This window comes from Rhinatrema bivittatum, chromosome 7, assembly GCF_901001135.1.
Source record: "Rhinatrema bivittatum chromosome 7, aRhiBiv1.1, whole genome shotgun sequence".
In the NCBI taxonomy this organism is placed as follows: domain Eukaryota; kingdom Metazoa; phylum Chordata; class Amphibia; order Gymnophiona; family Rhinatrematidae; genus Rhinatrema; species Rhinatrema bivittatum.
In genome coordinates this window covers 225055439-225073543 of record NC_042621.1, presented here as the reverse complement: position 1 = coordinate 225073543, position 18105 = coordinate 225055439, and the positions used below count along the sequence as shown (strand labels likewise).

Genomic DNA, 18105 nt, shown 5'->3' with positions numbered 1-18105 from the left:
TACGCATTTTTTAACTGTTGATTGTGCATTAATAAGGATGAATGATAGGAATATGCATTTGGAGTAGATGAATGATAGGACTATGCATTTGGAGTATGTCTTTAGATTTCTTTATGTTGAATTTGAGAGATTGAACACAACTGTTTTCCTGTGAATCCTGGTTTCTTTATTCGAAGTATTTTTAGGAGGTAGCTTGGTGGTTTCCATTTTGGTTAGGTGGAAGGTTGCGAAAAGGTGTATCAACAAGAGGAGTTTCTGGTTTGTGAAATCTTAAGGGGTGCACAAAGGGTTGCACTAAGGGGTGCACAAAGCGCGACAAAGAGTGCCCCTTTGTCACGCTCCTTAGGCTCGCGACACCCAGCGCTTGACACCTAGGTATCACTCTTCTTTTGAATTGTGAGTCTCAGGTGAGAGTGTGGGGCAGTGTTGATGATGTCGGTGGGGGCGGGGCTCCGGGTCGGGTGTTTGTTGGTGCTCCTGCCCTTCTCAATTTCTTTTCTTTCCTTTTGTTTCTTTTCTTTTCCCTTCTTTTTTGAATTAGAAGGGGTCGGGTGCCTGCCGCTGAGCGTCACCATTAGGAGAGCAACTCCTGCTGGTAGAGGGTGTTCGCCGATGTTGATGACATCAGTGGGGGCAGGGCTCCGGGTCGGGTGTTTGTTGGAGCTCCTGCCCTTCTCAATTTCTTTCCTTTCCTTTTGTTTCTTTTCTTTTCCCTTCTTTTTTGAATTAGAAGGGGTCGGGTACCTGCCATTGAGCTCTCTGCGGTGCAGTCACCGTTAGGAGAGCGACTCCTGCTGGTAGAGGGGGTTCGCCAGTGTTGATGACGTCAGTGGGGGCGGGGCTCCGGGTTGGGTGTTTGTTGGTGCTCCTGCCTTTCTCAGTTTCTTTCCTTTCCTTTTGTTTCTTTTCTTTTCCCTTCTTTTTTGAATTAAAGGGGTCGGGTGCCTGCCGCTGAGCTCTCCGCGGTGCAGTCAGACTTAAATAAGAATGAATAAATATATAACTAAGGCCTAGATTCATCATTTTGCTATAAATTTAGCAAAAACAGTGCCCATGGTAAAAAAAAAAAAAAAAAAAAGGGGGGGGGGGGGGCATGTTTAGAGTAATGTGCGGCCAGAGGCAACGCATCGCTAAATATTGCATGCAGCATTGTAGCAATGCATGTGGCGTTGCGTCATCGCGTGGTGAGTTATTTTTTCAGGCTATATATACAGCCTTCCTGCAGTTGCATCTTTGAGGGTGTGTTGAGGCGTGGTTTAGAGGAGAGAAGGTTAGTTGTGGTGGTAGTATTAGGAAAGAATTGATATAGTGATTTCTGAGGTCTTTATTTACTGTTTTTCTTTTTGTTTACATTAATCTTTGTCTTTTGTCTATCTGTGGGTGTGAAAGTTTGTATTGGTTTGTTAATATGTCCATTTGTCATTTTCTGTGGAGTAATGGAGGAGTGAGGAGGAGGTGGTGTGTGGATATTGTGGAGAGGATGGGTGTGAGAGGCGGGAGAGAGGACAGGAGAAGTTTGGGGAGAGAAGAGGGAGGCGGGAGCAGAGAATGGGGGTAGACAAGGGCAAGAGTGCTAGGGGAAGGAGGAATAGGAACAGGGACAGGAGTATAGAGAGGTAGGATACAAGGGATAGGAGGAGGCGGATGGTGGAAGGGGATAGTCAGTCGAGCATGGAGGGAGGAGGACACCAGACTAGAGAGAGAGGGCAGAGGGGAAAGGAGCTGGCAGGGCAGGGGGAGGAAGGGAGAGAGGAGCTGGATGGAGAGTGAGGAAGGGGAGTGAGGAAGGGGAGTGAGGAAGGGGAGGACACCTCTGCGGAAGAGGCCATGGCACCCCCTTCTGGTAGCCAGGCAGCAGGACGCCCTCGTTTCAGGGCCATAGAGTTCAGCGCCATGGAGAACAAAATGGTGATTGAAGGGATCCTGCAAAATTATGCCATGCTGTTTGGCAATCTGGCGGCCAAAACATCCAAGGCAGCCAAGGGCCATATCTGGCAAATCCTAGCCCAGGCCATCACCAGGTGGAGCGGGGTGCCAAGAAGCAGGGAGCAGGTTGCCCATTGGTACAGGGTTATCAAGGCCCAGCTGAAAGCCAAGGTGGCGGCCCGAAACAAGTACCAACCGTGGACCGGATAAGGAGCCCCTTGTCCCATCATCATCACCCACATGGAGGATCAACTCATCCAAAGGCTGGGACCGGATGTATTCAAGGGCATGGATGAGTGGCTGGACACCACGCAAGCTGCAGCAGGTAAATTCACCTTACCTCTAAATAGGCAGGCAGCAATGGGTAACACATCATTTGGCATAAGATGCTCACAATGCAAAGAAGCAAAGTGCACTCTGATGCCAAAAGAAAAAAAGATACTTGCTGCCATTGGTACTTATGTCTTATGTTTTGTTTCCACAGCTCTCACCCACGAAGCTGCCGGTCTCAGCCATGAAACCCCAGGGGCCAGCCAGCCACCACCAGCTTTGACAGGCCTTTCCTCATGGATGCCCAGATACAGATCAGCAAGGAGGAGGAGCAGCCACAGGCTCCAGACCCATTTGCGATGCTGAAACTCCTTGGTTCACCCAGCCAACTAAATGTCTCCCTCAACCTGTCAGGGTTCATGGAGAAGCAGATCCTGGAGTGGGAGCCTCCAGGATCTGCAGAACATCGAGCTAGCACACCACTGTGCCAGCTGGAACCTCCATGACCTCAGCAGGAGGAGGCCACAAGCACGCTTAAGCCTATTTTGCAGCCACAAATCCCAACACCGGCACCAGCACCATCAACATCCCTGCCACTAGAAGAGTCCATGCATGAGCAGCAGCACCAACTGAATAGGAGCCATGAGGAACATCAGAGACATTCCGTTAAAGTTACAAAATAATCAAACAATAATATTAGCAGAAAAAGTATGGAATTTAAGTTTTATAGTAGAAGCAGAGTTAAATTTTAAGCAACATATATATGCGAACGTAAAAGAAGGATATGCAAAACTCATGATACTTAGAATATTGAAACCTTTACCAACTATTCCCAATTTCAGAACAGTACTTCAAGTACTCATATTTACCAGTACCGATTACTGTAATTCTTTGTTGCTAGGATTACCATATTCCTCGATTAGACCATTACAGATTTTGTTAAATTACGCAGCCAGAATCCTTACAGGAAAAAAGAAAATGGATCACATTACTCCAATACTGGCACAATTGCATTGGTTGCCAATTGAACAAAGGATACACTATAAGGCGTTATGTATAGTACATAAATTAATATATAAGGACAAGGTTGAATGGCTTAACACAGCTCTGAGGTTACATACACCACAGAGAAATCTGAGCTCGGCTAATAAGGCTCTTATCAATTCCCTCGATAAGGTCAGCGTGTTTAACACAGGTCAGCGATCGAGCTCTGTCATTGGCAGGCCCCATTCTATGGAATGTAATTCCGCTCGAATTAAGAACCCAGCAAAACCATAAGTTATTTAAAGGATTGCTAAAAACATGGCTCTATAAACAGGCATTCTATAAGGACTAGGAGAGATAAACAATGGCAGGATATGTATGGAATTTTTTGGGTTACACATGTAAATTTTTAGCTAGACATTATTACATCTTTATTACTTGTTTTTTAGATTATGGTAACATTAGGGCAAGAATAATTTTATGTGTTAATACATTGTTAAAGTTTAAGATTCTGATTTATTTTTAATAGTATATTTTATGATTTTGTACTGGATTTTTTATGTTGCACTGTTAATTTCATATTGTAACTTTTGTGCCTGGTTGTAAACCGTTGCGATGGGATAAAATTACCGAACAACGGTCTATAAAAGACTTCAAATAAATAAATAAATAAATAAATAAATAAAAATACAGGCAGAGCTAGTGCACCTAAGGGAGTGCTGTAAACAGAAAAAACAGAATCCTGCAACAGCAAATGGCAGCCCAAACACACAATGAACAGCATCACCAATGTGCTCATTCAGATCCCTCATAGGATGCCACAGCCACCATCTGAGTCATCCCCAAGCATCATTGGACTCCACACTTCACAGCAGTTCCAGCTACATGAGACGCCCAAGGGGTAGGCCCCCCAAATCCATTCCCCTCCCCCCCAGCTGACAAGCCACAACGTGGCAAGGGGCCATGAACAGTGTAACCACCTGGCCTGTAAGTGTGAAGAACCAGACTTATAGGACAAGCCTGGCCAGGCTTCTGCACAGAGTTCCTTTGCCGGCTAGATGGAAGAAGCCTCCTGGGCCTGTCCTCACTACAGAGTTCCTGTGCCGGCTAAATGGAAGAAGCCTGCTGGGCCCATCCTCACTGCAGAGTTCCTGTGCAGGCTAGATGGAAGAAGCCTGCTGGGCCCATCCTCACTACAGAGTTCCTATGCTGGCTAGATGGAAGAAGCCTGCTGGGCCCATCCTCACTAAAGAGTTCTTGTGCCAGCATGCAGAAGGGATATTCAACTTTGAAGTTTTGTCATCCAGCAACCTAACTGTATACCCCTCCTCCATGCTTTGCCTGCATTCCATCCTCCTTCAAAATGCTTCCATTAAAGATGCAGCTGCTGCATCTTCTCATCATCTCCTGCTCTCGATGCTGGTATCTCATCTCATCTCAACTTCTACTGCTGCTGCTGCCTCCATGCTGCTGGGTCTTCATCTGGGCCTCCTGCCTCCATGCTGCTGGGTCTTCACCTGGGGCTCCTGCCTCCATGCTGTGCTCTCCAGTTCCGGTCCTGCTGCCTCCATGCTGAACTCTGCTGCCTTGGCCCTTAGGCTGTTCCCTTTGAGTGCACTCTTTCAACATGGACTGTCTGGTGCTTTTTCATAGCCATTACATAGCAAGGCTGCTATCAGCTCCTACATTAGAGCCGTACTGTAGCTATTAGTGGTACCACTTCCGCTTTCTGTGTTCTTTGTTGTTGTAATCATTATTGTGCCAAAAGGATAAGATGCTAAGTCTCTATATGTAATGATGCCATTTTAAACAATGTATATACATATCTACACAGAATGTGCTGTTTATGTAATTTACAATGTTTTGTGTTATTAGCTATCTTGTTTTTGCAGAATGTGATTACCTAAGACTTTGACTTTGTTTTAAACAGTGGGCTACATGTCTTTGCTAATAAAGTGGTCACTGGTTTGAAAAATTCCCTTCCTAGTTGGCTCCTTTCATTGTGTGGTTTTTGTGTTAATGGTTCACTAGGCACAAGGCCCACATGATCTCGCATGCTAAAATGCCCTTGCACATTCCAACTAGCCACTTATCTAGCAAGCAAGACCATATGGGCTAGGCCATACAACTGAAAGCGCAGTGTATGCTCATAAGGAAGACAGCAAGAGTTGAAGAAGTTTATTATTGGGGACCTTCAGTATTACTTCTTGTTGCCTTCTTCACACTGCATACTCTTAGCTAACTCCTGCTTACTTGGGCCTGTGTGTAAGATGGACAGTAGCTAGCTGCCCAACACAGTATATTGTGTACATATAGAGCTTGTATGGTGTTAAGGGAAAGTTAGAGTCATCAAGTCATCAAGCCCACCCACCACCTTTGGGCGCCCTGCGGCACTTCTCCATCGCCATGGGAACAGAAGAGAAGAAATAAATATCACCTGAAACTGAAAAAGGAAAAAAAAACAGAACTGCAATGTGAGGGAAAGACCCGATCGGAAGCCCCGCTCCCCCCCCCCCCCCCCGACATCACCAGGGGCATCTCGGACCATTGAAAGGTGCCCTGCCACCGGCGCCCTCAAACTGGCAGCCCACCCACCACCTTTGGGTGCCCTGTGGCACTTCTCCATCGCCATGGTAACAGAAGAGAAGAAATAAATATCACCTGAAACTGAAAAAGGAAAAAAAACAGAACTGCAATGTGAGGGTGAGACCCGATCGGAAGCCCCCCCCCCCCCCCCCGACGTCACCAGGGGCAGCTCCGACCATTGAAAGGCTCCCTGCCACCAGGCGCCACACGCTGAAGGGGCGCGACAAAGGGGCCCTTCCCTTTGTGCACCCCTTAGTGCAACCTGTAGTGAAAATGCCAGTTAATATCTTTGCAATTGAATATCTCTCCTTTGTTTAATATACTTTCTGTTATCCCTTTTTGCTCAATTGTTAAAAATCCTGCATTTTGAACTTTTGTAAACCGTTGTGATGGCTTTACCGAATGATGGTATATAAAACTCATTAAATAAATAAATAAATCATCACACAAGACTTGATCTTCGGCCCCCTCACTTGTGTCATGAGTCAAAGGCTATCTGTACCCAATCATTTGACACCTACTTGAGGATAGTTGGAATAGAGTCAGCTGCTGTATGACAAGTAGGGAGGAGGAGTGAGGGAGTGTTGTCGTATTGAGAATGTCCATAGGCCAACAGCAGAAGCCTAGAGGGCTGCTGCTGCTTGGGACCAGGCAGACTTCCACAGACTGGCTGACACCCCTATATTGCCATGGCTTGTGGATCTGTTTAATACGTGTAAGGTAAGCATGACCTTACAGGTAGTATCCAGATCCCGAAGGCAGCCCACTACAGGGATGGCAGACAGTCTTTGGAAGTCTGCCTGGTCCCAAACAGCAGCAGCAGCCCTCTAGGCCCTCTGCTCTTTGCCTGTGGACATTCTCGACAGGAAACTACTTCCTCACTCCTCCTTCCTAGTTGTCACACAGCAGCTCACACTCTGTTCCAACAGTCACCAAGGACACAGTGGTGTCGAAGGGAAAGGTTGGTTAGTGTACAAGTGAGGCACTGAAAGTGCTAAGCAAAACCTGTCCTCTAGATTCTACAGCAGATATGGCTGCACCACCTCTATGTATGCTCAGGAAAGCTATTGACCTACATATGGCAGAAAGAAGGTAGCCCTACCCTGCCAGTGCATACAGAGGACAGAGTGAGTGTCAAATGATGCGGCCTGGGGTGGCCGACTCTATCTACTGTGCATATGATATGATAAACATAGAGGAGGCTAAGGAGACCAGTGACTGGAAAAAGAGACTCTCAAATAGAAGTGCCGCCAGCCTTGGGCACCTGCCAAACAAACCAACTCCCGTTCACACATACACACACACAGCCCCCTGCACTGGTTATCTCACTACATGCTGCCACTAAACCCTCATCCAAATCATTTATCTGAATCAGCCCCAATTGATGCCATTAGATGGTCTTTGCCATTCCACATTCCTGCCATCCCAGCAGACCCACATTCAGTGGACAGCTTCTTAACGCCCACTTTCTCCTTCCCTAACGTGGCAAGCCTCCATGACAGCTTAAGCTCTGGGTAGCCTGAACACCCCCAATTAACTGGACTATTAGACCCACTCCAATTATTAGGAGGAAAAGTCTTTGTGCGGGGGGTGGACGTTGTGCATTACAGGCAAATGTCAACTAATACGCACACTTGTAAGATTGCATATTTGATATGTCATGCTGTCAAGTTTCACACCTCCGCCCCTCTCTCAAAGCTAGGTGTAAACTCTGAGTGGGCTAAAGGAAATGTTTGGAGTACAAGGCCTGAGGACATGCTTTCTGCAGCCCATATGTTCAACTCTGAGGTGCCCTTTCTCAAGAGTGGAAGCACTCAATCACTGCTGTCCAAAAACTGTGTGTACAAAATGAATGCACACACACTACCAGTTCTAGGGTATGGATTGCTATGGTAAGGGAGGGATCTCTGAGGGCAAGAGCACCCCCACAGACAGAGATTGACAGAGGGTAACACAGCACGTCACTCACTGAGTCGCACACTGACATACTTAACTTTTGAATATGGAGTACTTACAGCACTTCGTGCACCTACACATGGGCAATGTGTATGTTCCTGCAATGTTTGCCATCAAACAACATTGATGTCTAGCTGCTTGTCCATAACTGCTAATGAAGTAGTCTGAGTCATTCCTTGGCACCGATAATCTATATCTGGCCACATAAAACACATCTGTCAGAGGCATATATTACACCTACTTTGTCTGAGGTAATGACATGGGCCCCTCAAGGACTTAGGAGGCAGTAAATGCATGTCTGGCAAAAGACCAGCACAGAAAGGCCATCAGCCATCATGCCAACCACATGAGACCTCTGGGAGCAGTAGGCCTATACATTCAGGACTGTGTCCTGTGTACTATAGAGGCAACTTGTAGGCTCATGAAGTCATCAGCTGACAGTTTCTCTAGCCTTAATGCTATACACAGAGCAGATCGTTGAGAGTGTAGGAGCACCTGCCCTGCTCACCACTAACTGTAAAAGTGACTTACACCACACAGGGCTGGTACTAGCTTTTTTGATGCCCTTAGCATGTAGCACATTTAAGACTAATCGGAGAAAGTTCTTTTTTACTCAATGCACAATTAAACTCTGGAATTTTGTTGCCAGAGGATGTGGTTAGTGCAGTTAGTATAGCTGTGTTTAAAAAAGGATTGGATAAGTTCTTGGAGGAGAAGTCCATTACCTGCTATTAAGTTCACCTAGAGAATAGCCACTGCCATTAGCAATGGTAACATGGAATAGATTTAGTTTTTGGGTACTTGCCAGGTTCTTGTGGCCTGGATTGGCCACTGTTGGAAGCAGGATGCTGGGCTTGATGGACCCTTGGTCTGACCCAGTATGGCATTTTCTTATGTTCTTATGTGTGACAATGACTATGCTGCCCCTCCCCCTTTCATTCATTCTCTGTCCCTGGCCCACCAAAAAAAGCCAGCTCCCTTCAGTGATACAAACTTTAAAAACTGACATCACCCCCCCCCCCCCCCCAATCCATGGCTGGTCCAAGTGCGAACCTTATAGCCTTGCACATCGTCCTCCCGACCCACAGTTAAGAGTTATGTATTAATATTTTACTTGAAAAATATCAAAGTACAGTATTCTGTGGTCAAAATATCACTTAATTAGATTTACATGTGCTAGTGTTCTGCCAATCAGCAATCCCTGCAAAAAAGACATTTGGAACCTATATGGTATTAGGCCTATTATGAAGTGTGTTCGGTGTGGGCTTGGCCGTCTGAAAGCCCAAACACAATTCCTATTAGGAAAATCCTCACCTCAGTCACACATTCAGAACATAAACAGACCCTCACCAAATACAGAATAGAGGAACTGTTACGGTCGTGGACCCTTGGGCCGGCTGAGACTGCACTGTGGGGACCCACTCTAGCGTCACAGCCGGGAGGCGGCGCTGAAGAGAGACTCCGGAGAAGATTCACCACAGGAAGTCTGAGGTCCCCCCAGGAGGAGCCCGTAGGGACCCGGACCTCTTAGACTTAGGTGGGACCCTATGCGACCAAGGATCCAGGAAGTGGCCGAAGAGTTGGTCGATGAGGATGGCAGGACCCAGGAGGCTGGAAGAGTCTTCACCCTCGGAAGCCCGCAGCTCCCCCGGGAAGAGCCCGTGAGAGCCCGAGCTGCTGGGACTTAGGAGAATCCCCTGGGCCAGCAAGAACTGGATACCTGAGGAGGTGGAGGAAGCAGAAGTCTGAGACCAGGAACGAAGCCGGGTCAGAAGCCAGAAGTCAGAGGTCCGAAGCCAAAGCCAGGGGCGGAAGCGAAGACGAAATCAAAGGGCGAAGCCGGGTCGGAAGCCAGAAGTAGAAGAGATGATCCAAGATCCAAAGCAGCAACTAGCAACTCAGGGGACTGAGTGAACCTCGTTGCAAGGCGAGGTTTAGGCCCAGCTGCAGGGTTTAAATACCCTGCAGCATCTGACGTCATCCGAGGGCATCCACGGAGATTTCCCGTGTTAGCCCCTTTAAAGCTCCAGCACCCGGGCGCGTGCATGCCTAGGGGGCATGGCCAAGCACGTCAGTTCGGCGGCATCTCCCTCGCACAGGGAGAGCCGCAGCAGGAGGCTGATCGGGCCTACATGGCCGCTGGGACGTTCGTGCGGGCTGGGCCGGCCCCGAGGTAGGAGGAGGGACCGGGACACGGCCGGGTCCCGTAACAGGAACCATCAAATACAAACATGCAGACAAAACAGAACTAGAAACTGCAAGAAGCCACCCACTATATGCAGTGCAACAATGAAAAAACAGAACCATCACCATTCCTCAAACATCAAACAATAAAATCAAGAAATAAAATAAATACATAATCATAATACTAAAAACATTCTAATAATATTATTTAAAACAAATCTGATGACTAAAAGATCAAATAATTAAAAACTCATCTACAAGTTTTTTTTAATGTCCCAAACACCAAAAAAAAAAATTTCCAAACAGCTGACACAGCAAATAACACCTGAAAAATAAAACTAAAAAGGATTTTTTAAAAATCACGATTGCCATACCTGATAACTTTTGATTTCCAGTTACCCTTGGATTGTTGTGGAGTAATGGGAGTGGGATGCACAACATTTCTCCTCTCTTTCTTATATATATAAATATATACACACGCACAAGCTCATACACACATATTCTACCTCTCAGACAAACCCACAGGCATCTCATCTCTTCTTTGGTTGGGATCTACCAGTTGCCCCAGGGCCCTCATCTTAATTTCAGCCGCTGGCAGGGTGGGATCCCTGCAGCCCATTCTCTCTGTCTTTCTCTCTCTCTCTCATACACACACACACTCATCACAGGCAGCCTCCCATTCACTCACACACACACATGCAGACCCAGAAATCAGGGTCCATGGGTCATTCCTCCTCTGCTGCTGCTGCTGCTGCTAGCTTGTTCCTTCTGTGTGGAGGGCAACCATTCTGCAGCAACTCTTCCTGTGCTGCCCCTGAGGTAATTCAACTCTCATGGTGTGAGCACTTTCTGTATTCTCATATTGCACCGTGAGTATTGAATGCCGTGGGGCCAGCACCGGAGGAGGAGCTGCCAAATGGGCTTCCTCTGCTGTGGCCTCCTGCTTCTGCCACTGGTGGCAGCATGGGCTTCTCCTTGCTCCCAACGTCACCCCACCGGGTGTGCCATCCTGTGCAATTGCACGGTTTGCACACCCATTAGTGTCTGCCCTGACGCCACATGAAGCACAGCGTAGAGGACAGCAGCTCTTCCTGATTCCCCACAAGTCATGACAGGCATATGGATCAGCAATGGCCTGCAAACATTAAACTGCTGAAACGTGTGGTGTGACATTGCAAACGGAACTATCTGCAAGCTGTTTCGTGCTGGAATGCTCAGCCGATGTGCTTTAAGGGTGGTCACAGATCGCACCAGGATTGTAAGAGATACTAGCTATTGCTCAAAGCAAAATACTCTGCATATTTTCTGAGTACATAGTAGCTGCATCTCATGACTATTAGTGAACGATAACAGCCAAGGGCCTTGTAGCACCCTGATATCTCAGTATCTCTGTAGGGCTAGCTGTGACGGCTGAGTTGAAGGCAGGAGGTTCAAACATACCTAACCGTTAGCTTCTATGACATCAACCTTTGCTCAGGAGAGATGTGTGCTCTTAAAGTCATTATAAACTATACGGTAAAGCGACATCACAGAGTCAGACATGCATCCTAGTGTATTCTCGCCGAGAAGCTAACCGAACCTACATTATATCACAGTAGCCAAGTCCCTCACCTTCTGTACATTATCATTTACAAATTGCATAGGTAGGTGTAGTACAGTGCATGTTTGGTGGGGTGTATGCAACCACTAAGAGGTATGCTAGCTTGGAAGGACCTGTGCACATTGTGGGAATGGCACCAGGTAGCACAGGCACTTTACCCAAGGCTGTAAGGGAAGGTGTGCTACTAGAGCACTCTGATGTCAGCAGTAGTGTTGCTAACTGCCTCCACTTTTCAGGACAGGTAAATCTTGCCTTGGTTTGGAACACATTACATTCAGGGGTTTCATCAGATTTTCCTATAGCTTTTCCAAGCAAAACCAAGACTATCAATACTTGCATGCATGGGAGTAAGACCAGGATTGGATTAAAATATCCTGGAAATCTGGATCCAGTTGGAAAACCTAGTCAGCAGTGGCTCTGAAACTGGTGATGCAGTGGTGTCAGCTGTTTTGCCACGCCCATGTGACAGTAAGCCGACCCAGAACAGATGTATAACTTCACATGCACACGTTTCTCAGCTCCAGAATGAGGCAATAAAATGGGAAATATGTCATTGAAACCTTTAAAAATCTAACTGTACCTCAAGGCTATGCCTTTATGCTTCAGAGGTATTTGACATTTACTGCATTTCTTGAGCTGTAGCTCAACATGCTCGATCAGCAGCTGGAGTGCCATCACACTTGTCTCACTATCTCATGCACATGTGAGCACTAGGATAAGGTCTGGTGGGGAGGGCTGGCAAGCCCACACGGTGCTAGCTAGGCCACAAACTCTCGTGCCACACATGCCTCTTTTACTGTCACAATCAGATAGAACAGATAATGGCAGCCACATGTATGTGATTTAATATTTACTTTCACATCTTTTTTTCAAGTACAGTCCACTGCTCCATTGTGAAGAGAAATCCAGAGTAGGTGTACATGTTTTCTGCTACACAGTTACTCAGAGAATCAGTGAAAGAAAGAAGATAATAAGGAGAGCAGCACCTCACAGTCTTCTGGACTCCCTTCTCTGGAAGGGGATGTGGTAGGTGAGGGCTATCAGGAAAAGTAAGTTTTGGTGAAGCTGACTGCCACTTAGCGTGGAGTCCCAGGCTCGAGCAAAGACACATGGGGGATCCAGGAGGAGATCCGGATGTATCTCCATTCATAGTCTATGGCGTATAGCGAGATTATGGAAGACGCAGGGAAAGCAGCACTATATCTGCAACTGTGGATGGAGCATACATTAAAGCTTCACCCATCTTGGCCAAACAGCGAAAGCGACTTTTGGGAACTCCGAAGGTGCGTTCAATGACACAGCGGGTAGCACATAAGGTCTCGTTGTACCTCACCTCCGCCAGTGTGTTTGGAATGGCAATGGGGGTGAGAAGCCAGGTCCTGCAACCGTCCCCAGAATCTCCTGCGGCAATGACAGATTAAAGTCATCAATCATAGCATTGTCTCTTGCAGATGTGGCTAGCAAACCACTACATCCTATACGACTGCATAAGGTAGTTTGTACCTTTGGTGGTGCCTTAAAGTCCGATTTGTCTAGCCTAAGTGCATATCACATTGTTGTGGACAACTATATGTGCAGGCTTGCTGTAGCCAAAAGTAGCTCAGCTTTTGAGGACTACTAACTCGCATCTGGGTATTCAAGCAATTGTGTGCCTGGACCTCGCAAGCGAGCTTAAGGCTACTGGTGTGTGGCAGGCCCTCACAAGCGAGCTAAGGCTACTGGTGTGTGGCAGGCTGCCACACTTGTGTTAACTCCAAAAAGGGTACCTCATGATGTGCTTGCAAATGTCCCTGGCGGGTCGCCAGTATGTCCCCCATAGTAAATCATTTATGAGGGCAGACACAGGGAATATGGTACACCACCAACATGCATTGGACACTGCTTCTGGTTGCGGTGTGTGAGGCTCAAGACAAACTGTGACACACAGTCTACATGACGCTTCACTAACCAGTCACACGTGATCATACACTCACAGCAGTTTGGACACTTCAAGCTTGTCATTAATCAGTGAGATTGAAATAGAGCTGAATGAGAGGATAGGCATAGGGCCATATTGAAAATAAACACCTTGAAAGTGTATAGTGCCTGCTCATGCCCCAAGCTTTAGGGCCAGAGCATTGTTTGACATCACAAGATTTTCAGGCCTCTGCAGCATGGGGCAAAAAAGGCAGACCCTGCGCCAATGGCCTTCAGACGTGGTTGTACAAGGCACTTGTCATGGCAGTAATGCTTTTCCTCTCCCCCTGCCACCCCCCATTTGCTTGCGCTTTGCCATAAACAGATAGCCAGAGATGGAATACAGAAAGAAGTGTGTGTCTTACCTACAAGCTAACCATCACCGTACAGCACATCCTCTAAATTTTCTAAGAGGCCCGTTTGCCTAAGTATAAAGGAATCATGCGCGGCTCCCGGGAGTCTGGCCACCATGTCAAGGATGTGCATTCGAGCATCATAGACCACGTGCACGTTGATGGAGTGGAAGAGCTTTATGTTGCAGTATGTCTTCTCCCCCTCACGGGATGGGACGATGGCCAATGAGTGCAGTCGATAGCTCCCAGAACATTGAGAAAGTTTGCAAGGGCATAAATGCCCCTCTTTAAGTCCATCAAGTCCTGCCTGTCGCAAGGAAATGCTATGTAGCAATTAATGCGGTCAGAGACTGCTTCGATGACCTGGTTAAGACAATGTGAAAATGTGGTTTGGGACATTTCCCCCACGACCCCTCCTGTAGTTTGGAAGGAGCCACTTGCCATGAAATGCAGGGCAGCCAGCAGTTTGGTGAGGCTGGGCACAGCATGGGACCTTTCAGTGATGGGATCCAGATCCCCTTGGATTTCTTCTTTTTCACTTAACGTACAATTAAGGTCTGGAATTCGTTGCCAGAGGATGTGGTTAAGGCAGCTAGTGTAACTGGGATTAAAAAAGGGTTGGAGAAGTTCCTGAAGGAGAAGTCCATAAACTGCTATTAATCAATAGGGAACAGCCACTGATTGATGCTGGCATTAGTAGCATGGGATTTGTTTAATGTTTGGGTACTTGCCAGGTACGTGTGACTTGGACTGGCCACTGTTGGAGACAAGATTTTGGGCTTGATGGACCCTTGGTCTGACCCAGTATGGCATATCTTATGTTCTTATGTTCTGCTTAGTGCAGTTAGTGTAGCTGAGTTCAAAAAAGGTTTGGCTAAGTTCTTGGAGGAGAAGTCCATTAACTGCTATTAATTACGGCAGTTACTACCCCAAACCAAATAAGCCTGATACTTCACTTTCAATGCATATCCAGCATAGCTCTCTGCTTCAACGACAGGGGAGAAAGTCTGATACTTCATTTTCAATGCATATCCAGCATAGCTTTCTGCTTCAATGGCAGGGGGGAATGAAGAAAAGTGGATCAATATACAGACAACCAAAAAGGACTGAATTACATAGTCTGGGTAAACAAATAAGCATGGATGTAGCTTGCTTATTGCGGCGGTTACTACTCCTAACTAATTAAGCTAGATATTTCACTTAGATGCAGTTCCAACACTGCTCTCTACATTAATGGCAGGGGGTAGAAGGGAAATAGAACCAAAAGGTTACTAAGGGCCAAGAGTAACAGATAAGTATGAGAAAAAAAAACAAACAAGTGCGAAAGCTTGCTGGGCAGACTGGTTGGGCCGTTTGGTCTTCTTCTGCCGTCGTTTCTATGTTTCTATGTAAGTTTACTTAGGGAATAGCCACTGCTATTAATTGCATCAGTAGCATGGGATCTTCTTGGTGCTTGGGTAGTTGCCAAGTTCTTGTGGCCTGGTTTGGCCTCTGATGGAAACAAGATGCTGGGCTTGATGGACCCTTGGTCTGACCCAGCATGGCAATTTCTTATGTTCTTAATTCCAGGATAGCCTGAGAGCTGAGGCGATACCTGCAAACCACATAGTCCTTTCTCATGCCCAGCAAGGATGTTCATGGAGGAAAGATACGCCCCCTGTATATCCTGCACCTTGGCCATCTGTGTGCTGGGCACTGGGCTGGGCCCCGACCCTGCGGTGAATGTGGCTCTGCCTGCAGTGCAGGAACTTCCCTAGGAGGACTTGGAACTGGCCTTGCCGGTTCTTCAGCTTTTTGTTGTTCTGCTTGTCATCGTCTGTGGATATCCTGCCGACGCAGCCAATATGCCGCAACCATTACACTTGCCACAAAATTATGGCTTTAGGAAGATAGACCAGGTAAGAACAGGTGTTTTTATTGGGCCAGGAAGGCCCGGTAGGTGTGTCCCATTCAACTGTTTTTTTTATTGAGCACAATAGTTGCTGCGATAATACCGCGATCCACGATATCGGCAGCAATAAATACTTTTTTCACCCTACCACAAAAAAATAGGCGTAGTTATTTCCTGCGATAGTGTGTGATACTGTATTGCATGCCGCGCTAGCAGACCCTTATTTCCATTAACCCTGCTCAAACTCCTCCCACTTGACTACTAATTTGACTTTGAATACACATTTTGCAATGTGGTATTTATCATGTGTGTTAGGGCCTTATTGCGTGCGATATGGCCCTAATGTGATTTGATATTTGACCCTCTTAGTATCCCATTTTCTGATGGGGAAAGTTATATGTTTATATTTAACTGATAGCAACTCGGAGGTCCATATTCAGAGGCATTTATTCTTATCTGGTACTTATATGGCTAAATTGTAACTGGATAATTTTTTATCTGGCTAAAATTTGACTGGATAAGTCTGGGGCATAACTAGGAGGAGCTGAGTTAGCCAGCCAACTCTGATAGTCGAAGTTAGTTGGATAACTTATCCAGCTAATTCCAGTAGCCCATACACCTGTCCTAAAGTTAGCTGGAGAAAATTATCCAGCTAACTTTAAGATAGTCTGATATATTCAGCGGCATGGCTGTGCCGCTAAATATATAAACTAAATTAGCTGGATAAGTTTATTCAGCTAACTAGCTGAGCCACCCAGCGGCTGAATATGGAACTCCCGATCTTTTAAGTCAACTTCATTGTGCATTTTATGTTTGAAAATTGGGTTGTATTTTTATACTTGAAATTACATGTGGATATGCAATTAGACACACTACAAAAAAACTTACCGATATATAGTTTGACTAAACCTCCTTCCTCCTCCCCCAAATATATTTTGATCAATTTGACAGAATAGTGTCCTTTGAAAATTCATGCAAAATGCTTAATCAGACATGATGGAAGTTTTATTTTGCAGTTATAATTTTGCTTTTTAATTTGGAATTAGATATGATTATATCTACAAGCATCTTTCTACAGTATCATGAAATTGCTGGATTAAAAATGAGAACACTTTTCGAAGCTGTTTCTGTGGGTAAAATATTTCACCTGCAGAAAAGGGCTTTTTGGAAATAGTTCACCCTATGAAGTAAAATTTAAGACCTGCACGCTTGTGAACATGTGCATATGTATGCTGTCTTGAGGCGACGCAATAGGCCTTTTTACCAGTTCGCTCCCAGTTTGCTCCAGTAAAGGAGAGGACTTCCTAAACCACCTAGCTAATTTGCCTCCCTTTTACCCTATTAGCCTCGAGCCTTAAAACCCCACTGACTAGTCTTGTTTATTTTGTTACACGACCATAGCAGTGGTAAAGTTACACGGTAGGGGACCCTGGCACGCACTTGTACATGTAACTACTCACATGCTGACTTCATGGTGCAGTCCCGGCCAGCCCATGCCCTGCCCAGGTTAAGCACCACCCCTTTTTCAGAAAACTTTTTTTATGCCCATACTGGGAGATAACGCGCGTGGCCGCAGGCCTTTTAAAATCTGCACAGTGCACACAGGTCTGAGTCACGCGCTTATCTCACAGTTTTGGCGCATGAAAGCCTTTGCAAATCGATCAGTATTTGCGGGTAAAATTACAAACATTCAGCTTTCATACTGCAGAGGTTTTCCCACAGATGGGGTAAAGTCAGGGGAAGCAACAACATGTATAGTTTTAATTAGAAAAAATACCTGCAGATAAAGTAGTCGCAAATCTCTAAAGATATGTTTCCCAGGGGCAATAATCAAAGCAAAAATACCTACATAGTTTGGTTATTGGTATAAAGGTCATGGGTAAAAACTCCCCGCAGTTTGGACAGTTTGATTATTGCCCCTTAAATCTCTGTAAAATGTGTATATAATGTTGCAAGGAACACAATACATGAAACTATGTATTTATTAAAGCATTTCTTATTATATGATGGAGGGATCTGCTTTGTTTTGCAAGGGCTTGAGTTAAGTGAATTGAGGAATAACTATATAGTAGAACTAGAAATACATGAGTGGGCATTTAGTTCTGAATGACTAAGAAATCAGCTAGATGACATGGTGAAATGATGCGTAGTTTGCTTTCATCATAATAAGATTTAGAATTGTTGGCAAGGAGGAGTGCATGAAAATAATCTTACCAGTTTTTATTTTGAATTTATTTTCAAAATCAATTGTATCCAGAAATGTATTTCTTTTTCTACATGTTCAAACAAATTCAGGCAATTTGCTAGCATGGCAGAATTGTTTCATTTACTAGCTAAATATTAATTGAAAAACGTGATTTTCATTAGTCGATATGTAATAGGCTACTAAATTTTTTCAC

General features: G+C 45.8%; 1 protein-coding gene across 11 annotated transcripts in view; it reads left to right on the top strand.

Annotated features, from left to right (window-relative positions):
• Positions 1-18105, top strand: part of EXOC6 (exocyst complex component 6) — a 734347-nt gene that overhangs the window by 530161 nt on the left and 186081 nt on the right. The window lies entirely within an intron of this gene.